The 27,852-nt window shown below is 38.2% G+C and overlaps 2 non-coding genes across 2 annotated transcripts; both read left to right on the forward strand.

Moving 5' to 3' along the window:
* The first annotated feature begins 5,007 nt into the window (after positions 1–5,007).
* Positions 5,008–5,115, forward strand: LOC130959711 (small nucleolar RNA R71). The gene has a single exon (XR_009078779.1). It is a non-coding gene; the product is annotated as a small nucleolar RNA R71 (small nucleolar RNA).
* Positions 5,116–24,998: 19,883 nt separating this feature from the next.
* On the forward strand, positions 24,999–25,102 carry LOC130959196 (small nucleolar RNA R71). Its single transcript, XR_009078292.1, has one exon. It is a non-coding gene; the product is annotated as a small nucleolar RNA R71 (small nucleolar RNA).
* Positions 25,103–27,852: the final 2,750 nt, after the last annotated feature.

Genomic DNA, 27,852 nt, shown 5'->3' on the forward strand with positions numbered 1-27,852 from the left:
TTGGTGCCAGTTCCGGCGTTTAACGCTGGGAATTCTGAAGGTGACTTTGAACGCTGGTTTGGGCCATCAAATCTTGGGCAAAGTATGGACTATCATATATTGATGGAAAGCCCAGGATGTCTACTTTCCAACGTCGTTGAGAGCGCGCCAATTAGGTATCTGTAGCTCCAGAAAATCCACTTCGAGTGCAGGGAGGTCAGAATCCAACAGCATCTGCAGTCCTTTTCAGTCTCTGAATCAGATTTTTGCTCAAGTCCCTCAATTTCAGCCAGAAAATATCTAAAATCACAGAAAAACACACAAACTCATAGTGAAGTCCAGAAAAGTGAATGTTAACTAAAAACAAATAAAAATACACTAAAAACTAACTAAATCTACTAAAAACATACTAAAAACAATGCCAAAAAGCGTACAAATTATCCGCTCATCACAACACCAAACTTAAATTGTTGCTTGTCCCCAAGCAACTGAAAATCAAATGAGATAAAAAAGAAGAGAATATGCAATGAATTCCAAAAACATCTATGAAGATCAGTATTAATTAGATGAGCGGGGCTTTTAGCTTTTTGCCTCTGAATAGTTTTGGCATCTCACTCTATCCTTTGAAATTCAGAATGATTGGCTTCTTTAGGAACTCAGAATCCAGATAGTGTTATTGATTCTCCTAGTTAAGTATGATGATTCTTGAACACAGCTACTTTATGAGTCTTGGCCGTGGCCCAAAGCACTCTGTCTTCCAGTATTACCACCGGTTACATACATGCCACAGACACATAATTGGGTGAACCTATTCAGATTGTGACTCAGCTTTGCTAGAGTCCCCAATTAGAGGTGTCCATGGTTCTTAAGCACACTCTTTTTGCCTTGGATCACAGCTTTATTTCTTTCTTTTTCTTCTTTTTCTCTTTCTCCTCCTTTTTTTTTCGTTTTTCTCCTTCTTTTTTTTTCTCTTTTTTTTTTGTATTCACTGCTTTTTCTTGCTTCAAGAATCATTTTTATAATTTTTCAGATCCTCAGTAACATGTCTCCTTTTTCATCATTCTTTCAAGAGCCAACATTCATGAACCACAAATTCAAAAGACATATGCACTGTTCAAGCATACATTCAGAAAACAAAAGTGTTGCCACCACATCAAAATAATTAATCTGTTATAAAATTCAAAATTCATGCAATTCTTCTCTTTTTCAGTTAAGAACATTTTTCTTAAGAAAGGTGATGGATTCATAGGACATTCATAACTTTAAGGCATAGACACTAAGACACTAATGATCATAAGACACAAACATGGATAAACATAAGCATAGATTTTCGAAAAAACAGAAAAATAAAGAACAAGGAAATTAAAGAACGGGTCCACCTTAGTGATGGCGGCTTGTTCTTCCTCTTGGAGGTCTTATGGAGTGCTTGAGCTCCTCAATGTCTCTTCCTTGTCTTTGTTGTTCCTCTCTCATGATTCTTTGATCTTCTCTAATTTCATGGAGGAGGATGGAATGTTCTTGGTGCTCCACCCTTAGTTGTCCCATGTTGGAACTCAATTCTCCTAGGGAGGTGTTGATTTGCTCCCAATAGTTTTGTAGAGGAAAGTGCATCCCTTGAGGTATCTCAGGGATTTCATGATGAGTGGGATCTCTTGTTTGCTCCATCCTTTTCTTAGTGATGGGCTTGTCCTCATCAATGAGGATGTCTCCTTCTATGTCAACTCCAACTGAATAACAGAGGTGACAAATGAGATGAGGAAAGGCTAACCTTGCCAAGGTAGAGGACTTGTCCGCCACCTTATAGAGTTCTTGGGCTATAACCTCATGAACTTCCACTTCCTCTCTAATCATGATGATATGAATCATGATGGCCCGGTCTATAGTAACTTCGGACCGGTTGCTAGTGGGAATGATTGAGCGTTGGATAAACTCCAACCATCCTCTAGCCACGGGCTTGAGGTCGTGCCTTCTCAGTTGAACCGGCTTCCCTCTTGAATCTCTCTTCCATTGGGTGCCCTCTTCACAAATGTCTGTGAGGACTTGGTCCAACCTTTGATCAAAGTTGACCCTTCTAGTGTAAGGGTGTTCATCTCCTTGCATCATGGGCAAGTTGAATGCCAACCTTACATTTTCCGGACTAAAATCTAAGTATTTCCCCCGAACCATTCTAAGCCAATTCTTTGGGTCCGGGTTCACACTTTGATCATGGTTCTTGGTGATCCATGCATTGGCATAGAACTCTTGAACCATTAAGATTCCGACTTGTTGAATGGGGTTGGTGAGAACTTCCCAACCTCTTCTTCGGATCTCATGTCGGATCTCCGGATATTCACTCTTTTTGAGTTTGAAAGGGACCTCGAGGATCACCTTCTTCAAGGCCACAACTTCATAGAAGTGGTCTTGATGCACCCTTGAGATGAATCTCTCCATCTCCCATGACTCGGAGGTGAAAGCTTTTGCCTTCCCTTTCCTCTTTCTAGAGGTTTTTCCGGCCTTGGATGCCATAAATGGTTATGGAAAAACAAAAAGCAATGCTTTTACCACACCAAACTTAAAAGGTTTGCTCGTCCTCGAGCAAAAGAAGAAAGAAGAGAGTAGAAGAAGAAGAAATAGAGGAGATGGAGATGGCTTTGTGGTTCGGCCAAAGGGGAAGAAGTGGTGTTTAGGGTGTGTGAAAATGAGGGAGTGAAGAGGGGTTTATATAGGGGTGGAGAGAGGGGTAGGGTTCGGTCATGTAAGGGTGGGTTTGGGAGGGAAAGTGGTTTGAATTTGAATGGTGAGGTAGGTGGGGTTTTATGAAGGATGGATGTGAGTGGTGAAGAGAATAGTGGGATTTGATAGGTGAGGGGTTTTTGGGGAAGAGTGGTTGAGGTGAAGAAGAAGAGAGATGGTGGTGGGGTAGGTGGGGATCCTGTGGGGTCCACAGATCCTGAGGTGTCAAGGAAAAGTCATCCCTGCACCAAGTGGTGAGCAAAATTGCTCTTCATGCCAATTCTGGCGTTAAACGCCAGGCTGGTGCCCATTTCTAGCGTTTAACACCAACTTCTTGCCCTTTCCTGGCGTTTAACGCCAGTCTGGTGCCCCTTTCTGGCGTTAAACGCCCATTTGCTAGCTTCACTGGCGTTTAAACGCCAGCAAGTTCTCCTCCAGGGTGTGCTATTTTTCTTTCTGTTTTTCATTCTGTTTTTGCTTTTTCAATTGATTTTGTGACTTCTCATGATCATTAACCTACAGAAAACATAAAATTACAAAGGAAAATAGATAAAATATAACATTGGGTTGCCTCCCAACAAGCGCTTCTTTAATGTCAATAGCTTGACAGTGGGCTCTCATGGAGCCTCACAGATACTCAGAGCAATGTTGGAACCTCCCAACACCAAACTTAGAGTTTGAATGTGGGGGTTCAACACCAAACTTAGAGTTTGGTTGTGGCCTCCCAACACCAAACTTAGAGTTTGACTGTGGGGGCTCTGTTTGGCTCTGTTTTGAGAGAAGCTCTTCATGCTTCCTCTCCATGGTGACAGAGGGGTATTCTTGAGCCTTAAACACAAAGGATTCTTCATTCACTTGAATGATCAATTCTCCTCTGTCCACATCAATCACAGCCTTTGCTATGGCTAGGAAGGGTCTGCCAAGGATGATGGATTCATCCATGCACTTCCTAGTCTCTAGGACTATGAAATCAGTAGGGATGTAATGGTCTTCAACCTTTACCAGAACACCCTCTACAAGTCCATAAGCTTGCTTCTTTGAATTGTCTGCCATCTCTAGAGAGATTCTTGCAGCTTGTACCTCAAAAATCCCTAGCTTCTCCATTACAGAGAGAGGCATGAGGTTTACACTTGACCCTAAGTCACACAGAGCCTTCTTGAAGTTCATGGTGCCTATGGTACAAGGTATTGAAAACTTCCCAAGATCTTGTCTCTTTTGAGGTAATCTCTGCCTAGACAAGTCATCCAGTTCTTTGGTGAGCAAAGGAGGTTCGTTCTCCCAAGTCTCAGTACCAAATAACTTGTCATTTAGCTTCATGATTGCTCCAAGGTATTTAGCAACTTGCTCTTCAGTGACATATTCATCCTCTTCAGAGGAAGAATACTCATCAGAGCTCATGAATGGCAGAAGTAAATCAAATGGAATCTCTATGGTCTCAGTGTGAGCCTCAGATTCCCATGGTTCCTCATTAGGGAACTCATTGGAGGCCAGTGGACGTCCATTGAGGTCTTCCTCAGTGGCGTTCACTGCCTCTTCGTCCTCTCCAAGTTCGGCCATGTTGATGGCCTTGCACTCTCCTTTTGGATTTTCTTCTGTATTGCTTGGAAGAGTACTAGGAGGGAGTTCAGTAATTTTCTTGCTCAGCTGTCCCACTTGTGCCTCTAAATTTCTAATGGAGGACCTTGTTTCAGTCATGAAAGTTTGAGTGGTTTTGATTAGCTCAGAGACCATGGTTGCTAAGTCAGAGTGGTTCTGCTTAGAATTCTCTGTCTGTTGTTGAGAAGATGATGGAAAAGGCTTGCCATTGCTAAACCTGTTTCTTCCACCATTATTGTTGTTGAAACCTTGTTGAGGTCTCTGTTGATCCTTCCATGAGAGATTTGGATGATTTCTCCATGAAGGATTATAGGTGTTTCCATAGGGTTCTCCCATGTAGTTCACCTCTTCCATTGAAGGGTTCTCAGGATCATAAGCTTCTTCTTCAGATGAAGCTTCCTTAGCACTGCCTGGTGCATTTTGCATTCCAGACAGACTTTGAGAAATCAAATTAACTTGCTGAGTCAATATTTTATTCTGAGCCAGTATGGCATTTAGAGTATCAATCTCAAGAACTCTTTTCTTCTGCTTTGTCCCACTGTTTACAGGATTCCTTTCAGAAGTGTACATGAATTGGTTATTTGCAACCATTTCAATTAGTTCCTAAGCTTCTGCAGGCGTCTTCTTTAGATGAAAAGATCCTCCAGCAGAGCTATCCAAAGACATCTTGGATAGTTTAGAGAGACCATCATAGAAAATACCTATGATTCTCCATTCAGAAAGCATGTCAGAAGGACATTTTCTGATCAATTGTTTGTATCTTTCCCAAGCTTCATAGAGGGATTCACCTTCCTTCTGTCTGAAGGTTTGGACTTCCACTCTAAGCTTATTCAATTTTTGAGGTGGAAAGAACTTTGCCAAGAAGGCATTGACTAGCTTTTCCCAAGAGTTCAGGCTTTCTTTAGGTTGTGAGTCCAACCATATCCTAGCTCTGTCTCTTACAGCAAAAGGGAATAGCATAAGTCTGTAGACCTCAGGGTCAACCCCATTGGTCTTGACAGTGTCACAGATTTGCAAGAATTCAGCTAAAAACTGATGAGGATCTTCCAATGGAAGTCCATGGAACTTGCAATTCTGTTGCATTAGAGAAACTAATTGAGGCTTAAGCTCAAAGTTGTTTGCTCCAATGGCAGGGATAGAGATGCTTCTCCCATAGAAGTCGGGAGTAGGTGCAGTAAAGTCACCCAACACCTTCCTTGCATTGTTGGCATTGTTGTTGTTTTCGGCTGCCATGGGTTCTTCTTCTTTGAAGATTTCTGTTAGGTCCTCTACAGAGAGTTGTGCCTTAGCTTCTCTTAGCTTTCGCTTCAAGGTCCTTTCAGGTTCGGGGTCAGCCTCAACAAGAATGCTTTTGTCTTTGCTCCTGCTCATATGAAGGAGAAGAGAACAAGAAAATATGGAATCCTCTATGTCACAGTATAGAGATTCCTTGAGGTGTCAGAGGAACAGAAAAATAGAAGGAAGAGGTAGAAGAATTCGAACTTAGTGAGATAGAGTTCGAATTGTGCATTGAGGAGGAATGGTACTCCATAAATAGAAGGATGTGAGAAGAGGGGAAGAGATATTTTTTTTCAACAATTAATTAAAAAGATTTTAAAAAATCATTTTGAAAAAGATTCTGAAGAAGATATGATTGAAAACTTTTTTGGAAAAGATGTGATTAAAAAGATATGATTGAAAAGTTATGGTTTTAAAAAGATGTGATTGAGAAGATATGATTTGAAAAACAATTTAAAAAGATTTGATTTTAAAAATTAATGACTTGCCTAACAAGAAAAGATATGATTCAAACATTAAACCTTTCTCAACAGAAAAGGCAACATACTTGAAATGTTGAATCAAATCATTAATTGATAGCAAGTATCTTTGAAAATAGAAAGAAATTGATTTTGAAAACATATGATTGAAAAGATATGATTTGAAAAAGATTTGATTTTGAAGAATTTTGAAAACCTGAAAAAAAATTTGATTTGAAAACAGAATCTTCCCTCTTGTGCCATCCTGGCGTTAAACGCCCAGAATGGTATCCATTCTGGCGTTTAACGCCCAAAATGCTACCCTTTTGGGCGTTAAACGCCCAACCAGGTATCCTGGCTGGCGTTTAAACACCAGTTTTCCTTCTTCACTGGGCGTTTTGAACGCCCAGCTTTTTCTGTGTAATTCCTCTGCTGTATGTACTGAGTCTTCAGTTCTCTGTATTATTGACTTGAAAATAGAACCAAGATCAAATAAACAATGCATGCAAGACACCAAACTTAAAATAAGACACTAGACTTAAACAAGAAACATAAAATATTTTTTTTGTTTTTATGATGTTGTAATTTTTTTGTGCTTTTTCGAAAATTATATGAAAAAAGAAAATAAAGGTTTCAGAATTCTTAATTAGAATTCCAGGAATCATTGCAATGCTAGTCTAAGACTCCGGTCCAGGAATTAGACATGGCTTCACAGCCAGCCAAGCTTTCAAAGAAAGCTCCAGTCCAAAACACTAGACATGGCCAATGGCCAGCCAAGCCTCAGCAGATCATTGCTTCAACAGCAAGATTGATAGAAATCAACAAGCTCTTGTGATGATAAGTTGAAACCTCGGTCCAATAAGATTAGACATGGCTTCACAGCCAGCCAGATTTCAACAGATCATCATGAAACTCTAGAATTCATTCTTAAAGAAATTCTGAAAAAAATACCTAATCTAAGCAACAAGATGAACCGTCAGTTGTCCAAACTCAACAATCCCCGGCAACGGCGCCAAAAACTTGGTGCAAGAAATTGTGATCACTACTTTTCACAACTCAAATAATCCCTAGTAATGGCCCCAAAGACTTGGTGCTCAATACCATGGCATAAACACAACTTCGCACAACTAACCAGCAAGTGCACTGGGTCGTCCAAGTAATAAACCTTACGCGAGTAAGGGTCGATCCCACGGAGATTGTTGGTATGAAGCAAGCTATGGTCACCTTGTAAATCTCAGTCAGGCAGACTCAAATGGTTATGGATGAGATACGAATAAAACATAAAGATAAGAATAGAGATACTTATGCAATTCATTGGTAAGAACTTCAGATAAGCGAATGGAGATGCTTTGTCCCTTCCGTCTATCTGCTTTCCTACTGTCTTCATCCAATCCTTCTTACTCCTTTCCATGGCAAGCTGTATGTAGGGTTTCACCGTTGTCAGTGGCTACCTCACATCCTCTCAGTGGAAATGTTCAACGCACCCTGTCACGGCCCGGCTATCCAGCTGTCGGTTCTCGATCATGTCGGAATAGAATCCAGTGATTCTTTTGCGTCTGTCACTAACGCCCCACAATCGCGAGTTTGAAGCACGTCACAGTCATTCAATCATTGAATCCTACTCAGAATACCACAGACAAGGTTTAGACCTTCCGGATTCTCTTGAATGCCGCCATCAATTCTAGCTTATACCACGAAGATTCTGATCTCACAGAATGGCTGGCTCGTTTGTCAGGCGAGCGCTCGGTTGTCAGGCGAGCAGCAACCATGCGTCGTGTATCAGGAATCCAGGAGATATCCACCCAATCTAAGGTAGAACGGAGGTGGTTGTCAGTCACACGTTCATAGGTGAGAATGATGATGAGTGTCACGGATCATCACATTCATCAAGTTGAAGAACAAGTGATATCTTGGAATAAGAACAAGCTGAATTGAATAGAAGAACAATAGTAATTGCATTAATACTCGAGGTACAGCAGAGCTCCACACCTTAATCTATGGTGTGTAGAAACTCCACCGTTGAAAATACATAAGAACAAGGTCTAGGCATGGCCGTGAGGCCAGCCTCCCAAAGAGGGTTCAATCATAAAAACTTGATCAAAAGATGATCTAGAGATCTAAAGTGATCAAAAGATATAAAATACAATAGTAAAAGGTCCTATTTATAGGGAACTAGTAGCTTAAGAATTACAAAGGTGAGTAAATGACATAAAAATCCACTTTCGGGCCCACTTGGTGTGTGCTTGGGCTGAGCATTGAAGCATTTTCGTGTAGAGACTCTTCTTGGAGTTAAACGCCAGCTTTTGTGCCAGTTTGGGCGTTTAACTCCCACTTTGGTGCCAGTTCCGGCGTTTAACGCTGGGAATTCTGAAGGTGACTTTGAACGCCGGTTTGGGCCATCAAATCTTGGGAAAAGTATAGACTATCATATATTGCTGGAAAGCCCAGGATGTCTACTTTCCAACGCCGTTGAGAGCGTGCCAATTGGGCTTGTGTAGCTCCAGAAAATCCACTTCGAGTGCAGGGAGGTCAGAATCCAACAGCATCTGCAGTCCTTTTCAGTCTCTGAATTAGATTTTTGCTCAAGTCCCTCAATTTCAGCCAGAAAATCCTAAAATCACAGAAAAACACACAAACTCGTAGTGAAGTCCAGAAAAGTGAATTTTAACTAAAAACTAATAAAAATACACTAAAAACTAACTAAATCTACTAAAAACATACTAAAAACAATGCCAAAAAGCGTACAAATTATCCGCTCATCATTAGTCAAGTCAAAATTTCAATTTTAAAAATCTTATGTTTTCAAAACTTTTTCAAAAATCAAATCTTTTTCATTTTTCTTCTATATTTTCGAAAATTTCTTTTAATTGATTTTCAAAATCTTTTTCTTATCTTTATTTCATAGTTTTCGAAATTAACACTAACAATGAATGTTTTTATTCAAAAATTTCAAGTTTGTTACTTTCTTTTTAAGAAATATTCAAACTTTAAATTTTAGAATCATATCTTTTGATTTCTTGTTAGTCAAGTCATTAACTTTAATTTTCAAAATCAAATCTTTCTAAATTTCTTTTTCAAATCTTTTTTCAAAATAAATTTCAATCATATATTTTCAATCATATCTTTTCAAACATATCTTTTTCAAATCATATCTTTTTCAAAATCAATTTCAAAATCTTTTATAACTTCTTATCTTTTCAAAATTGATTTTCAAATCTTTTTCAACTAACTAATCAACTTTTTGTTTGTTTTACTATTTCTTATCTTTTTCAAAACCACCTAACTACTTTTCACTCTTATTTTTGAAAATCACCTTTCTCCTTTTCAAAATTCTTTTTAATTAACTAATTATTTTAAATTTTAATTTTAATTTCATTTCTTCTCCTAATTTTTGAATTCTAACTATATTTCAAAATAAAAACAAAAATATTTTCCTTTTCTTCTTAATTATTTTCGAAAACTCCTCTCTCTCATCTTCTTCTATTTATTTATTTATCTACTAACACTTCTTTTCTACTCATAATTCGAACCCTCTTCTCTTCTCTCTCTATATTCGAATTTTTCCTCTTCTATTCTTCTTCTCTTTTACTCATATAAAGGAATCTCTATACTGTGACATAGAGAATTCCTCTTTCTTTTCTGTTCTTTTCTTTTTCATATGAGGAGGAGCAAGGACAAGGACATTCTTGTTAAAGTAAATCCTGAACCTGAAAAGACTCTGAAGAAGAAGCTAAGAGAAGCTAAAGCACAAAAATCCAGAGAAAACCTTACAGAAAATCTCAAAAAAGAATGAGACATGGCCGAACGCAACAATAATGCAAGGAAGATGCTTGGTGACTTCACTGCACCAAATTCTAACTTCCATGGAAGAAGCATCTCAATCCTTGCCATTGGAGCAAATAATTTTGAGCTAAAGCCTTAATTAGTTTCTCTGATGCAACAGAATTACATGTTTCATGGACTTCCATCATAAGATCCTTTTCAGTTCTTAACTAATTTCTTGCAGATCTGTGATACTGTTAAGACCAATGGAGTTGATCCCAAGGTCTACAAGCTTATGCTTTTCCCTTTTGCTGTAAGAGACAGAGCTAGAACATGGTTGGACTCTCAACCTAGAGATAGCCTGAACTCTTGGGATAAGCTAGTCACCGCTTTCTTAGCCAAGTTCTTTCCTCCTCAAAAGCTGAGCAAGCTTAGAGTGGATGTTCAAACCTTCAGGCAAAAAGAAGGTGAATCCCTCTATGAAGCTTGGGAAAGATACAAGCAACTGACTAAAAAGTGTCCGTCTAACATGCTCTTAGAATGGACCATCCTGGATATATTCTATGATGGTCTGTCTGAATTGTCTAAGATGTCATTGGACCATTCTGCAGGTGGATCTATTCACCTGAAGAAAACGCCTACAGAAGCTCAGGAACTCATTGAAATGGTTGCAAATAATCAGTTCATGTACACCTCTGAAAGGAATACTGTGAGTAATATGACGCCTCAGAGGAAGGGAGTTCTTGAAATTGATGCTCTGAATGCCATATTGGCTCAAAACAAAATGTTGACTCAGCAAGTTAATATGATTTCTCAGAGTCTGAATGGTTTGCAAAATGCATCCAACAGTACTAAGGAAGCATCTTCTGAAGAAGAAGCTTATGATCCTGAGAACCCTGCAATGGCAGAGGTGAATTACATGGGTGAAGCCTATAGAAACACCTATAATCCCTCATGGAGAAATCATCCAAATTTTTCATGGAAGGATAAAAAAAAGCCTCAACAAGGCTTTAATAATGGTGGAAGAAACAGGTTTAGCAATAGCAAGCCTTTTCCATCATCCTCTTAGCAAAAGACAGAGGATTCTAAGCAGAGCCCCTCTAACTTAGCAAACATATTCTCTGATCTATCTAAGACCATTCTCAGTTTTATGAATGAAACAAGGTCCTCCATTAGAAATTTGGAGGAACAAGTGGGCCAGCAGAGTAAAAGAGGCACTGAAACTCCTCCTAGTACTCTCCCAAACAATATAAAAGAAAATCCAAAAAGAGAGTACAAGGCCATAACCTTACTTGGTGTGGCCAAACCTAGAGAGGAGGAAGAGGACGTGAATCCCAGTGAGGAAGACCTCATGGGACGTCCTTTGGACAAAAAAGAGTTCACATTTGAGGAACCTAAGGAATCTAAGGCTCATCTAGAGACCATAGAGATTCCATTAAACCTACTTCTGCCATTCATGAGCTCTGATGACTATTCCTCCTCTGAAGAGGATGAAGATATTACTAAAGAGCAAGTTACTAAGTGATGTGCGGAAAACGTTCCGACACAAAACTCACCGGCAAGTGCACCGGGTCGCATCAAGTAATAATAACTCACGGGAGTGAGGTCGATCCCACAGGGATTGAAGGATTGAGCAATTTTAGTTTAGTGGTTGGTTTAGTCAAGCGAATCAAGATTTGGTTGAGAGATTTGTGATTAACAGAATTTAAATTGCATGGAAAGTAAAGGGAATGGGTAAATTGCATGAAATTAAAGAGAACTGAAATTTAAAGTGCTGAATCTTAAAGAACAAGAAATTAAATGGCAGAAACTTAGAACGCAAGAAATGTAAATTGCAGAATCTTAAATTGCAAGAAATGTAAATGGCTTGAATTATAGAGGGAATTGGGAATTGGATTTGCAGAAATTAAACAAGGAAAAGTAAATTGCCACAAATAGAGAAGTAGAAGATAACTTGGATTGAATCGGATCTAAAAACAGAAATGTAAATGAGATTGAAAAGCATTAAACAGAGAATGTAAAATTGGAATTCAGATCTCAGGACCCAAGAGACTAGATAACCAAGTCTAGATCTCAATGCCTTCCTAGATCCACCAAGAACAATTTCAAAGGAAATGAAGATTGCAGAGAAAGTAGATGAAGAAGCAATTAACCGAAACGGAAATTCAATTGTGCAGTAAAATTAAACAAGATCCCAAGGTGAGATTGAAACAGAAGTTCTTCAATTCTCCACCCAAGATCCGAAGCAAGAAAAGTAAAGAGTATTCAAGCAAGAACAAGGAAGAAGAGAGATTAATTCTCCTCCCAAATTCCCTTGAATTAAAAACAACAATGCTAAAATGTAAAGTGAGCACTCTACTAAGTGTACTATGAATTCTCCAAGGGAAAACTCTCTATGAAAACTAAAAAGAAAGCCCCCTTAAAAACTTAAATCCTATGCTATTTATACACTTTCTTCAAATGGTCTTCAAGCCTTCAATTGGGCCTTTGCTCTTGATGGAATTGGGTTGATAGAGGCCTTGGTTGATTGCTCTTGGAGTTGGGGAGAGAACCAAAGTGAACCGGATTTGGAATCATGAAAGCTTGAGTAAAAGTTTGAGTAAGAGTTTGAGGTTACTCAAACTTTTCACATCAGCCACCCCATTCTTGCTGCTACCAACGTTTGAGCCAAAGTTTGGGGTCAAACTTTTGCTCAAACGTTGGCCCCCTCATGCACACTCATGGCGCCAACGTTTGCCAACAAGTTTGAGGCAAACATTGGCGCAAACTTTTGCTCTCTAGGGTGTGTTGTTCATGGCGCCAACGTTTGCCAAAAAGTTTGAGGCAAACGTTGGCGCAAACTTTTGCTCTCCAGGGTGTTGATTTGTGATGCCAACGTTTGCCAAAAAGTTTGAGGCAAACGTTGGCTCAAGCTTTTCTCCCAAAAGTTTGCGCAAAAGTTTGAGGCAAACTTTTGGTCAAGCTTTTTGCTCCCTGGTTCGTTTTCACTTATTCCAAAAGTTTGAGCTAAAGTTTGAGGCAAACTTTTGCTCAAACTTTTTGTCCTCTCTTCCTCCTAGCCGTTCCTTCTTGCTTTAACCTTTCTCCAAGCTTTCTTCACCTATCATTAATCAACCAAACACATCAAAGCTATGCTCAAAATCATGAGATATTCATTCTTTCATAATATGTGACAATTATAGCATAAAACCTCATGAAATTGCATTAATTCATCTATGGTTGATTCAATCAAAGGAAGCATGAAAATCTACCCAATTGGCTTGCTTATGGCTTAAGAAAGTGCATAATTCAAATGAAAACATAAGAAAAAGGCTAGTGAAACTAGGCTAAGATGACTTGTCATCACTAAGTACCTTGGAGCAATCATGAAGCTGAATGCCAAGTTATTTGGTAATGAGACTTGGGTGGATGAACCCCCCTTGCTCACCAATGAACTGAATAACTTGATTAGGCAAACACTACCTCAAAAGAAAAAGGATCCCGGAAGGTTCTTAATACCTTGTACCATAGGCACCATGACCTCTGAGAAGGCTCTGTGTGACCTGGGGTCAGGCATAAACTTAATGCCACTCTATATACTGGAGAAATTGAGAATTTTTGAGGTACAGGCTGTCAAATTCTCATTAGAGATGGCAGATAAATCCATGATAAAGGCTTATAGACAGGTAGAGGACGTGCTAGTAAAGGTCAAAGGCCTTTACATCCCTGCTAATTTCATAATCCTAGACACTGGGAAAGATGAGGATGAATCTATCATCCTTGGCAGACCTTTCCTAGCCATAGCAAAAGCTGTGATTGATGTTGATAGAGGAGAGTTGGTCCTTCAATTGAATGAGGACTACCTTGTATTCAAGACTCAAGGTTCTCCTTCTGTACACATGAAGAAGAAGCATGAAAAGCTTCTCTCAATATAGAGTCAAACAAAGCCCCCACAGTCAAACTCTAAGTTTGGTGTTGGAAGGCCACAACCAAACTCTAAGTTTGGTGTTGATAGGCCACAACCAAATTCTAAGTTTGGTATTGAGAGGTCACAACCATGCTCTGATTATCTGCGAGGCTCCATGACAGCCCACTGTCAGGCTATTGACATTAAAGAAGCGCTTATTGGGAGGCAACCCAATTTTATTTATCTATGTTATTTTTTTTAGGTTGATGATCATGTAGAGTCGCAAAAATAACTGCAAAAATTAAAGAAAAATAAAAAATAGCATTAAAAATGGCACACCTTGGAGGAGAAACTTACTGGCATTTAAGGATAGCAGAATGGGCGTTTAACGCCCAGTCTGGCACCATTCTAGGCGTTAAACGCCAGAAAGAAGCACCAGACTGGCGTTAAACGCCAGAAAAAAGCAACAAACTGGCATTAAACGCCAGAATCAGGTTGCAGCTTGGCATTTAACGCCAGGAAAGGAATAAAAGTTGGCGTTTAACGCCAGAAATAAGCAGCAGTCTGGCGTTAAACGCCAGGATTGCACAATAAAGGCGTTTTGCACGCCTTAAAGGAGCAGGGATGAGAAATCCTTGACCCCTCATGATCTGTGGATTCCACAGGATCCTAACCTATCACACCCCTCTCTCTCTCCCCCTCACACATCTCTATAACACTCTACCCAAAACACCACTCACCTATCATATCCTATCCTTTTCCCTATATTCTCTTCACCAATCACCTCCATCCCTCTTCCCCAAAAACCCCACCTACCTTACTTTTCAAAATCCTTTCCCTCCCAAACCCAACCCTATATACACGAACCCACCTCTCCCCTCCAATCCTATATAAACCCCTCCACACTCCTTCATTTTCACACATTACGAACACTACTTCTACACCTTGGCCGAACCACATACCACCCTCCAGCTGGAATTGTCATAGAGGAAGACATCCTCATTGAAGAGGACAAGCCCATCACTAAGAAAATGATGGAGCAAACAAAAGAGCCCACTTATGGACCTCAACAAGAGCATGAGGAAATTCCTCATGAAATCCCTGAGATGCCTCAAGGGATGCAGTTTCCTCCACACAACTATTAGGAGCAACTCAACACCTCTTTGGAAGGCTTGAGTTACAACATGGACCAACTAAAGGTGGAGCACCAAGAGCACTCCATCATTCTCCATGAGATTAGAGAAGATCAAAGAGCTATGAGGGAGAAGCAACAAAGACAAGGAAGGGACATAGAGGAGCTTAGGCATTCCATTGGATCTTCAAGAGGAAGAACTAGCCGCCATCACTAAGGTGGACCCGTTCTTTAATTTCCTTATTCTTATTTTTCTATTTTTTGAATTTGATGCTTTATGTGTTATCCATGTTTGTGTCTTTATTACATGATCATTAGTGTCTAGTGTCTGTGCCTTAAAACTATGAATAATTCCATGAATCCTTCACCTCTCTTAAATGAAAAATGTGCCTAATTACAAAAGAACAAGAAGTACTTGGATTTCAAATTTTATCTTGAAATTAGTTTAATTATTTTGATGTGGTGGCAATACATTTTGTTTTCTGAATGAATGCTTGAACAGTGCATATTTTTGATAGTGAAGTTTATGAATGTTAAAATTGTTAGCTCTTGAATGAATGATGAACAAAGAGAAATGTTATTGATAATTTGAAAAATCATGAAATTGATTCTTGAGGCAAGAAAAAGCAGTGAAAAAGAAAGCAAAAAAAAAAAAGAAAGAAAAAAAAAGCAAGCAGAAAAAGTCAATAGCCCTTTAAACCAAAAGGCAAGGGTAAAAAGGATCCAAGGCTTTGAGCATCAATGGATAGGAGGGTCCAAAGGAATAAAATCCTGGCCTAAGCGGCTAAATCAAGCTGTCCCAAACCATGTGCTTCTGTCATGAAGGTCCAAGTGAAAAGCTTGAGACTGAGTGGTTAAAGTCGTGATCCAAAGTAAAAGAGAGTGCTTAAAAACTCTGGACACTTCTAGTTGGGGACTTTAGCAAAGCTAAGTCACAATCTGAAAAGGTTCACCCAGTTATGTGTCTGTGGCATTTATGTATCCGGTGGTAATACTCGAAAACAAAGTGCTTAGGGCCACGGCCAAGACTCATAAAGTAACTGTGTTCAAGAATCAACATACTGAACTAGGAGAATCAATAACACTATCTAAAATTCTGAGTTCCTATAGATACCAATCATTCTGAATTTCAAAGGATAAAGTGAGATGCTAAAACTATTCAGAAGCAAAAAGCTACTAGCCCCGCTCATCTAATTGGGACTAAGTTTCATTGATATTGTGAGATTCATTGTATATTCTCTTCTTTTTATCCTATTTTATTTTTAGTTGCTTGGGGACAAGCAACAATTTAAGTTTGGTGTTGTGATGAGCGGATAATTTATACGCTTTTTTCCATTATTTTCATATAGTTTTAGTAGGATCTAGCTACTTTTTAGTATATTTTTATTAGTTTTTAAGCAAAATTCACATTTCTAGACTTTACCATGAGTTTGTGTGTTTTTCTGTGATTTCAGGTAATTTCTAGCTGAAATTGAGGGACCTGAGTAAAAATCTGATTCAGAGGCTGAAAAAGGACTGCTGATGCTATTGGATTCTGACCTCCCTGCACTCGAAATAGATTTTTTGGAGCTACCAAAGTCCAAATGGCACTTTGTCAATTGCGTTGGAAAGTAGACATCCAGGGCTTTCCAGAAATATATAATAGTCTATACTTTCTCCATCGACATCATATGCAAATTCTAATTTGAAATAGACACCGAGTGCTTCATTCCTTCTTTCCCGGAGTTCAAGTTGGCAGACAGCTTCAACCTCACATCTAAGCTATCAGTAGAACGAGCAATGTCACCGTTGCTGCTCATATGAAAACTAAAGCGATTACTGAACATTGGTTCGGAGAAGAAGCTGAAGGTAGCGATCGGAGTGGTGGACAATGTGGTGTCATGGAGATGATAAGGCAGAGGAGGAGGGAGATGACAACAACGACGATGAGTCTTAACAAATCAGACTTGCTGTCTAGATTCATAGGATCCATCGAAGACGATAAGTAGTTGAGAGATATAGTCATTAATTTCCTGAGTATGAATTGGTTGATAATAAATTGAGAATTTTTTCTTTATGAACATTAAAGTTATAGAGTATGCATTGTGTAGCTTGAAGTTACAATGTTAGACTGTTAGTGTTATGTGAGATATGATGGAAATTGGGAGAGAATAGTGTCGTTTCCAAACAAAGGAGATCAGAGACCATTTTGTCCCCTGTTAGAGTTGTTAGGGACTATTTTGTCCTCCGTTAGAGTTGATGGAGTAAAGGACCTAAGTGACTGACGGAGTTAATTATTAGGGACTAATCGAATAATTAATTTTAGTTGAGGACTAAAGTGTCTACTCTAAAAATGGGTATATACTCAAAAATTAAGAAAAGGTTACCTCTCCATGGTTTGTCACTCTAAACCTTTTTGGCTGTCTCGATATTGCTTGCATCGCTCTCTCCATGGTTTCTCCTAAAAATAGTTGATCTACAAGCAGGCTACCCATAAGGCTTTTGGAACATCTTTCAATTCCTTCCTGGATGTCCTCTCCCCATATTGTGATGACAGCCTCCTCTTTTTCTAGATTCCTCCTCCGTTCTCCTTCCTCGATGGCAACATTGGCTGCCATAGTTGCGATAATCTATACTTGGAACTGGTCGCCATGGACATGTTGACTTTTTGTTAAAATAAAGATTGCTCGTGCTAACTCCGAGAAAGCAGTAAAAATTCGTAGGCAAACCAAAACAGGATCAACAAAAAAAATTAATTGACTGTTCACCATTAAAAGATTATATCTTAGTGTGATAATAATACGGTGAGATTATCTACGATGATAAAATGTGATTATCTCGTCGTTTAATTATATCGTTTGAGTTTTAATTCTTATTAATGAAAATAAATTTATTGCTAATTGATTAGCTAAAGAATTTTTGAACGAAAAAGAAACGAAGTATTTATATTGGCCGTAGATATTATCTATAAAATACACACAAAAAAACTCCTTAGAAATTTTGAATATATTTTAGGATTTAGCTAATATATATATATATATATATATATATATATATATATATATATATATATATTCAAAGTATTAAGATTGTTAATAATAAAAAATTTTAAATATTTTATTTTATAAATATAAAAACTTAAACTTTATATTTTGTTTTTTTAAAAAATAATTAATAATTTTATCATATATTCTAAAATACGTGTTAGCTAAATCTTACATTTTATCACGCACGTTAGCGACAAATTAAATGAGTTGAAATGCACGTGGGAAACGTTAATGGTGGCAAAAGTACAAAGAATCATTCCCAAAAAATTATGGAGACATGTTGAAATACCAATTCGGGATTTGTTATTTGTCCGGCAAATTAAATATGAAAATTGTTGCCAAATTTCTGTTTGTTTGTATCCTTAATCAGGGCAAGTCACGTTTTAAAGTAGTGGGATCCAAGTCCCCCCTTCCCTTCGAGGTTGCACCAATCCCACGCACTTCTCAAACAGGTAGAGATAGCCAAATTACTTTCCGAGAGATCATATATACAACTATACTAAGAACATTACTAATTTGAATTGAATTCAACATGATCCTATATCAAATATGTCTAGAATTATACTACACAATTGTTTAATCTATATAATATTTGTTATTTTATAATTCATTCGATTCAATTTATCTATGGTGTTTGCTTTGGTATGATGATAAATTCATATGTACGGTATGATAAAAATTTGAACAAATTAAAACACATGTAAATTATATTTTTTTCATCAATATTTAATTATTTTTTAAAATATATATTATATTATTATTTTTATAAAAATACCCTTAAAACATAATAAAAACAAAAAATATTTTTTAAATAATTTTACAAAAAAATAAATATTTTTTTATGTTGGACAAAACTACTCTTTTAAATATGTTAAAATTTAAAATTTAATTAAATTTAATTTTATATTTTAAATTTTAAATAATTTAAAAAAATAAAAAACACATCTAAAATATGAAAAAATTTGTTTCTATAGAATTCAGTGTTCTTCATCTCCTATTTTCTTTTTCTTCTCTTCTCTCTGTTAAAGAAGAAAAAGAAACCATCTTCCTTATTGGAGCAAAACACAAGTAGCCTCACTATTTTGCTACACCACTTTCAATGCTACATATTCCTTGCTTTTCGTCACCAATTTTGCTGCGTAGCCTCTTTACTCGCGTCTCCTACTTCGGGTCTCCTAGCTTGACCGCGTCTCCAGGTTTATTGCCACGTCTTCTTCAGGTTAGGAAATGCATAATAGTCGTAGTATCTTCGCATTCAGTACAAGTTGATGTTCAGCGAGTTGCATCCGCATCTGTCGAGGTTGAAGGCAGCATCGTCTCTGAGATCTGTTCTAGCCTTCCCGCCTTTGTTGGAATTCTCGACTTTGATTCCGACGCTGACACTGATTTACTGCTCTGACTATTTGAATCTTTTCCAATTTACTCTGAAAAGTTCTTCCTGAATCGGGTCCATTCTACTTGACAGAGAGAAAAAAAGGAAGAGGAAAGAGGAGACTAAGAACATTAAACCTATAGAGATGATGAACAATTTCTTTTATTTTTTTATTTTTTAGATATATTTTTGTTTTGTTTTTTAAATTAATTAAACTTTAAAATATAAAATTAAAGTTAATTAAATTTTAAATTTTAACCAATTTAAAAGAGTATTTTTGTCCAACATAAAAAAAATATTTAAATCTTTTTGTAAAGTTAAATAAAAAATTTTTCTTTTTATTAAATTGTAAAAATATTTTAATAAAGTAATGATATAATATATATTTAAAAAAATTAAATACTGATGTAAAAAATATAATTCACGTGTTATATTTTAATTTGTCTACGTTTAATTGTATAAATACGTATGAATTTATTATCGTACCGAAATAAATATCTATTTTAATGTAACATTGTTAGACAAACATTTTTAAACAATTAAGCGTATGTTATTTGGAAAAAAAAATGTTATACTATACTTATTGATAAATGCAAACAATTTTATTTCCATATAAATTTCACTGCGTTTTTTGGAATAAGTAGAGGCTACGCTATGGGTTAGAATATCAAGCTTATCAAATTTTAAAGGTGATGCTAATTAAATAATATTAACAAATTATTTTTTAATTTTATCTTTTAAAAAATTATGCACAACATAAGTAACGCAGTATTAGATAATAAAGTATCTATTAGATAAAAGTTTATATGTTGATAAATAATTTTATAATCAGCTCATAATTTTAAAATTTTAATGACTAATCTATAAATTTTAAAATTGACAAATATTATGAGCGGAGAAGAGTTATTTATTGATAAAATATTATTAACATTAGACTCATAATGTCACTTTCATAATTATTTATATAGATTTAATTTTGATTATTTAAAGAGTTTGACTGTACTATCATACACTCAAACATAAAAAGTTTATAAAATTAGGTGCTTGCTTTTGTTTGGTAAGAATTTCAAAAATTAATAAATAGTGAAGTGAAATACTTTTGCTATAATGTAAAAATTAAATATATGTTTATATTTTTGTTCTCGAATAATATATATATCAACCATGTAATGTGTGCGTAAAATTAATTATAAAAATAAGTATACATTTTAAAATATAAAATATATATTAAAAATAAATTAAATAATATAATTTATACATTAAATTATATTTTGATTCATTAAATTGATGGGCTATTGTTATAGATCCGGTTTGTAGATCTTCCAACTTGAATCAACTTTTGACCCGATTATCTGGGCTCCAACCCTCTTGCGGTCCAAACCGGTCCTACAATTACTAACCAATATTCAAAATCAAATATCCCTCTTATCTTATTAGATAAGATAAGATAACTATCCCAAGCTATATAAAAAGAGAGTCAAAGACTCCCTCAGGTACGTTACTCATTCCACTCATATATACCTCTTAGATCCATTATGACCTGGGCATCGGAGTGTCTTTGCAGGTACCACACTCCGCTTCTGCAATTAGACGATCTGATAACTGCTTCGAGTCGCAAGTCCCTGATCCATCTCACTACCTGTACCAGAGACTTCTAGTACATTGACGCTGTTTGTGGGGACTGCCAAGTCATGGTAGCATGAGGGAGAATCTTGAGGAGCAATCCTTAAGGAATCACCACAACTCAAACGCACGAAGCCCAAAACCCAAACTTATGGATAGCATTCCTCCCACCCACAGGAGGATAACTAGCATCGTGCACCTTCAACCAACCCTGGCCCAGTGGCAACAGAAGGAGGACAACTGGCAGCCCACTGAAGCCCGAGCGCCCAACGGCCTAGGAGAAAATGCAAACCAGATAATCCAAGAGCTATGCCTTAAGAGTGAAAAATCTCGAGGATCGATTCACGTCCAAAGAGCGATATCATTCGGAATATGCAAGTTAAGCATCCTCTAGAGCCTGATCAAATCGTGAGACCAGAAATGACAAGTCAACCAAAGAATGACATGGGAAACGATGCAACTACAGCATCTCCATGGATTTGGAACCCCGATGTAATGAGAACGATCGAAGACACCACCAGGATGTCAAGCAAACATGAAGTGATTATGTGATAATGGGAGCCACCCCATTCACCGAGAGAATCCTGAAAGGCAAACTCCAAAAAGGTTTTGACAAACCCATCGACATGAAGTATGATGGCACCAAAGACTCACAGGAACACCTAACGGGCTTCGAGGCCAGGATGAACTTAGAAGGATTCACTGATGCGGTTCGATTCAGGGCCTTTTCGGTAACTGTTCATACCCAGGGTCAAGCTAGGCAAGCCGGGCTAGAGGAAGACAAAAAATGACCGACTTACAAAGGTTAGTCGACACTGACCTCTACCCAAAGAGCTAAGCCAAATCGCTACAAGGTCCCAAGTAGGCCCAAAGTAAAAGATCACAGCCCACCTAAAGGCGGCTGACCTAAGATAAGGGGACTCACCTATAAAAGATAAGATAAGATAACAAACTTATCTCAAGGGAGGTCATCCCAAACTACTATAAATACACTGGAGCACCCAGGTATAACTCATACTATGATTCTACACAAAAAACCTGCCTAAAGCACGTGCTAACTTAAGCATTGAAGTCTCTTGCAGGTACCACCCCTCCGATGATGAAGGATTAGCAGCACCACCAGATCCAGCACGTCGGACACAGCAGCATCGACCAGCACAGAAGATCTCGTCCGAGATCGACCTTCAGTTTCAGGTAACCCTCGGAACATTGGTGCCGTTGCCAGAGATCCTGGAAGTCATCCCATCATCATGGCGGACGACCATGACAACGATCACAACTCTGGTTTGATGTACAGAACGCCAAACAAAAACACGGAAGTCACCTCCAAATACACACCTCAAACCGGGGAAGATAAGCAACCCCCAAACACAGAAATATTAGATGCTCTCTGAGAATAGTAGAATCACCTCAAACAGCTCGAACAAGAGACTAAGCATCACCGGGGAGCCAAGAAAGACCTTCGAAGAGAAACAAGACGACGCCGAGAGCTAGAGGACAAGCTCTTAAAGCACGAAGCTGACCTCAAAACTAAAACCACTCGATCCAGTCACGAAGATAGCCCCCACAAGGACCAAGACCCATTCACCAAGGAAATCTTGAAAGCTAAAGTCCCAAAAGACTTCAAAGCTCCTGACATGACTCCCTATGATGGGACGTCCGATCCAAGTCATCATCTCAGCAACTTCAGAAGCCGGATGTATCTCAAAGATGCCTGGGATACAATCCGTTGTAAAGCTTTTTCGTTGACGTTGACCAAGACAGCAATAAAGTGGTATGACAGCTTGCCGCCAAGGTCGATTACGAGCTTCGGTGACCTCGCCAAGAAATTCCTAGCTAGATTCTCCATCCAGAAAGACAAAGCCAAGCATGCCCCAAGCCTGCTAGGGATTAAGCAAGGAGATTGGAAAAACCTCTGAAACTACATGGAAAGATTCAACAAAGCATGTCTAGACATATAAAGTCTGTCGACAGAAGCATCCATCATGGGTCTCATCAATGGCCTGTGAGAAGGACCCTTTAGCCATTCCATATCCAAAAAGTGATGCATGAAAACTTGTCTCTCAACAAATTTTCCTTCGGCAAGTATACCGAATTGTCGTCAAGTGAAAACTCACAATAGAGTGAGGTCGAATCCCACAAGGATTGATTGGTCAAGGAATTTTAATTGGAAGATTATGCTAGTTGAGCTAAACAGGATGTAGTTGAGAATTGCAAAAAATTAAATGGCAGGAAAGTAAATAACAGAAAATAAAGTGTAGAATCTTAAATGGGGATTTGGGGCAATGAGCATGAAAATAAATGACAGAAAGTAAAGAGAATGGGTAAGATCAGAATTGAGGAAATCATTGGGTTAAGGAGATGTTGCATTCTCCGGATCAAGTTCATTCTCATCTCTTCCTTGATTTAATTGCTCATGGGAAGAGATGAAGTGTGGTCACTGATTATACCACATGTATTTCTAAATCAAAGTGTTGGGAGGATTACATGTCACTATATCCGCCTGGTGCGCGAAATTGTGATTCACTTAGAGTTTGAATGTGGGGGTTCAACACCAAACTTAGAGTTTGGTTGTGGCCTCCCAACACCAAACTTAGAGTTTGGCAGTGGGGGCTCTGTTTGACTCTGATTTGAGAGAAGCTCTTTATGCTTCCTCTCCATGGTGACAGAGGGATATCCTTGAGCCTTAAACACAAAGGATTCTTCATTCACTTGAATGATCAGTTCACCTCTATCAACATCAATCACAGCCTTTGCTGTGGCTAGGAAGGGTCTGCCAAGGATGATGGATTCATCCATGCACTTCCCAGTCTCTAGGACTATGAAATCAGCAGGGATGTAATGGTCTTCAATCTTCACCAGAACATCCTCTACAAGTCCATAAGCTTGTTTTCTTGAGTTGTTTGCCATCTCTAGTGAGATTTTTGCAGCTTGTACCTCAAAGATCCCTAGCTTCTCCATTACAGAGAGAGGCATGAGGTTTACACTTGACCCTAAGTCACACAGAGCCTTCTTGAAGGTCATGGTGCCTATGGTACAAGGTATGGAAAACTTCCCAGGATCTTGTCTCTTTTAAGGTAATTTCTGCCTAGACAAGTCATCCAGTTCTTTGGTGAGCAAAGGAAGTTCATCCTCCCAAGTCTCATTTCCAAATAACTTGTCATTTAGCTTCATGATTGCTCCAAGGTATTTAGCAACTTGCTCTTCAGTGACATATTCATCCTCTTCAGAGGAAGAATACTCATCAGAGCTCATGAATGGCAGAAGTAAATCCAATGGAATCTCTATGGTCTCATGTTGAGCCTCAGATTCCCATGGTTCCTCATTGGGGAACTCAGTGGAGGTCAGTGCACGCCCATTGAGGTCTTCCTCAGTGGCGTTCACTTCCTCTCCCTCCTCTCCAAATTCGGCCATGTTGATGGCCTTGCACTCTCCTTTTGGATTTTCTTCTGTATTGCTTGGAAGAGTACTAGGAGGGAGTTCAGTAACTTTCTTGCTCAGCTGTCCCACTTGTGCCTCCAAATTTCTAATGGAGGACCTTGTTTCAGTCATGAAACTTTGAGTGGTTTTGATTAGATCAGAGACCATGGTTGCTAAGTCAGAGGGGTTCTGCTTAGAACTCTCTGTCTGTTGCTGAGAAGATGATGGAAAAGGCTTGCCATTGCTAAACCTGTTTCTTCCACCATTATTGTTGAAACCTTGTTGAGGTCTCTCTTGATTCTTCCATGAGAAATTTGGGTGATTTCTCCATGAAGAATTATAGGTGTTTCCATAGGGTTCTCCCAGGTAATTCACCTCTTTCATTGAAGGGTTCTCAGGATCATAAGCTTCTTCTTCAGATGGAGCATCCTTAGTACTGCCAGGTGCATTTTGCATTCCAGACAGACTTTGAGAAATCAAATTGACTTGTTGAGTCAATATCTTATTCTGAGCCAATATGGCATTCAGAGTATCAATCTCAATAACTCCTTTCTTCTGATTAGTCCCATTGTTCACAGGATTCCTTTCAGAAGTGTACATGAATTGGTTATTTGCAACCATTTCAATTAGCTCTTGAGCTTCTGTAGGCGTCTTCTTCAGATGAAGAGATCCTCCAGCAGAGCTATCCAAAGACATCTTGGATAGTTCAGAGAGACCATCATAGAAAATACCTATGATGCTCCATTCAGAAAGCATGTCAGATGGACACTTTCTGATCAATTGTTTGTATCTTTCCCAAGCTTCATAGAGGGATTCTCCATCCTTCTGTCTGAAGGTTTGGACTTCCACTCTAAGCTTACTCAATTTTTGAGGTGGAAAGAACTTTGCCAAGAAGGCATTGACTAGCTTTTCCCATGAGTCTAGGCTTTCTTTAGGTTGTGAGTCCAACCATGTCCTAGCTCTGTCTCTTACAGCAAAAGGGAATAGCATAAGTCTGTAGACTTCAGGGTCAACCCAATTAGTCTTGACAGTGTCACAGATTTGCAAGAATTCAGCTAAGAACTGATGAGGATCTTCCAATGGAAGTCCATGGAACTTGCAATTCTGTTGCATTAGAGAAACTAATTGAGGCTTAAGCTCAAAGTTGTTTGCTCCAATGGCAGGGATAGAGATGCTTCTCCCATAGAAGTCGGGAGTAGGTGCAGTAAAGTCACCCAGCACCTTTCTTGCATTGTTATTGTTTTCGGCTGCTATGTGTTCTTCTTCTTTGAAGAATTCGGTTAGGTCCTCTACAGAGAATTGTGCCTTAGCTTCTCTTAGCTTTCGTTTCAAGGTCCTTTCAGGTTCAGGGTCAGCATCAACAAGAATGCTTTTGTCTTTGTTCCTGCTCATATGAAAGAGAAGAGAACAAGAAAATATGGAATCCTCTATGTCACAGTATAGAGATTCCTTGAAGTGTCAGAGGAAAAGAAAAATAGAAGGAAGAGGTAGAAGAATTCGAACTTAATTAGATAGAGTTCGAATTGTGCATTGAGAAGGAGTGGTACTCCATAAATAGAAGGATGTGGGAAGAGAGGAAGAAATTTTCGAAAATCAAGTGAAATATTTTGAAAACATTTTTGAAAAACTCTAATTGATTTTCGAAAATCAAGAGTGGGAAAGAAATCAAGTAATTTTTGAAAAAGATTTTTGAAATTAGAAATCAAAAAGATATGATTAAAAACTGTTTTGAAAAAGATGTGATTAAAAAGATATGATAAAAAATTATGCTTTTAAAAAGATATGATTGAAAAGATATGATTTGAAAACAATTTTAAAAAGATTTGATTTTAAAAATTAATGACTTGCCTAACAAGAAAAGATATGATTCAAACATTAAACCTTTCTCAACAGAAAAGGCAACATACTTAAAATGTTCAATCAAATCATTAATTGTTAGTAAGTATCTTTGAAAAAGGAAAGAAATTGATTTTGAAAACATTTGATTGAAAAGATATGATTTGAAAAGGATTTGATTTGGAAAAACTTTGAAAACTTGAAAAAAATTGATTTTGAAAACAAAATCCTCCCCCTTGTGCCATCCTGGCGTTAAATGCCCAGAATGGTATCCATTCTGGCGTTTAACGCCCAAAATGCTACCTTTTTGGGCGTTAAACGCCCAACCAGGTACCCTGGCTGGCGTTTAAATGCCAGTCTGTCCTTATTTACTGGGCGTTTTTGAACGCCCAGCTTTTTCTGTGTAATTCCTCTGCTGCATGTTCTGAATCTTCAGTTCCCTGTACTATTGACTTGAAAATAGAACCAAGATCAAATAAACAAGGCATGCAAGACACCAAACTTAAAATTAGACACTAGACTCAAACAAGAAACATAAAATATTTTTGGTTTTTATGATTTTTATAATTTTTTTGTGCTTTTTTCGAAAATTATATGGAAATAGAAAATAAAGGTTTCAGAATTCTCAATTTGGATTCCAGGAATCATTGCAATGCTAGTCTAAGACTCCGGTCCAGGAATTAGACATGGCTTCACAGCCAGCCAAACTTTCAAAGAAAGCTTCGGTCCAAAACACTAGACATGGCCAATGGCCAGCCAAGCCTTAGCAGATCATTGCTCCAATAGCAAGATTGATAGAAATCAACAAGCTATTGTGATGATCAGTTGAAACCTCGGTCCAATAAGATTAGACATGGCTTCTCAGCCAGCCAGACTTCAACAGATCATCATGAAACACTAGAATTTATTCTTAAGAACTCTGAAGAAAAATACCTAATCTAAGCAACAAGATGAACCGTCAGTTGTTCATACTCAAAACAATCCCCGGCAACGGCGCCAAAAACTTGGTGTTGTTGCCGGATCAAAACATGGCACTGTTATTGCAGGGAACAAATGCGAAACTGTAGTTAGGACATTTAATTCCCCGGCAACGGCACCAAAAACTTGGTGCGCGAAATTGTGATTCACTACACAACTTTGCACAACTAACCAGCAAGTGCACTGGGTCGTCCAAGTAATACCTTACGTGAGTAAGGGTCGATCCCACGGAGATTGTTGGTATGAAGCAAGCTATGGTCACCTTGTAAATCTTAGTCAGGCAGACTCAAATGGGTATAGATGATATATGAATAAAACATAAAGATAAAGATAGAGATACTTATGTATATCATTGGTGAGAACTTCAGATAAGCGTATGAAGATGCTTTCCCTTCCGTCTCTCTGCTTTCCTACTGCCTTCATCCAATCCTTGTTACTCCTTTCCATGGCAAGCTTATGCAAGGGTTTCACCGTTTTCAGTGGCTACCTCCCATCCTCTCAGTGAAAACGTTCCTATGCTCTGTCACAGCATATGGCTAATCATCTGTCGGTTCTCGGTCAGGCCGGAATAGAATCCATTGATTCTTTTGCGTCTGTCACTAACGCCCCGCCTGCTAGGAGTTTGAAGCACGTCACAGTCATTCAATCATTGAATCCTACTCAGAATACCACAGACAAGGTTAGACCTTCCGGATTCTCTTGAATGCCGCCATCAGTTCTCGCCTATACCACGAAGACTCTGATCTCACGGAATTGAATAGAAGAACAATAGTAATTGCATTAATACTCGAGGT

The sequence above is a fragment of the Arachis stenosperma genome, chromosome 10, assembly GCF_014773155.1.
Source record: "Arachis stenosperma cultivar V10309 chromosome 10, arast.V10309.gnm1.PFL2, whole genome shotgun sequence".
Lineage (NCBI taxonomy): Eukaryota > Viridiplantae > Streptophyta > Magnoliopsida > Fabales > Fabaceae > Arachis > Arachis stenosperma.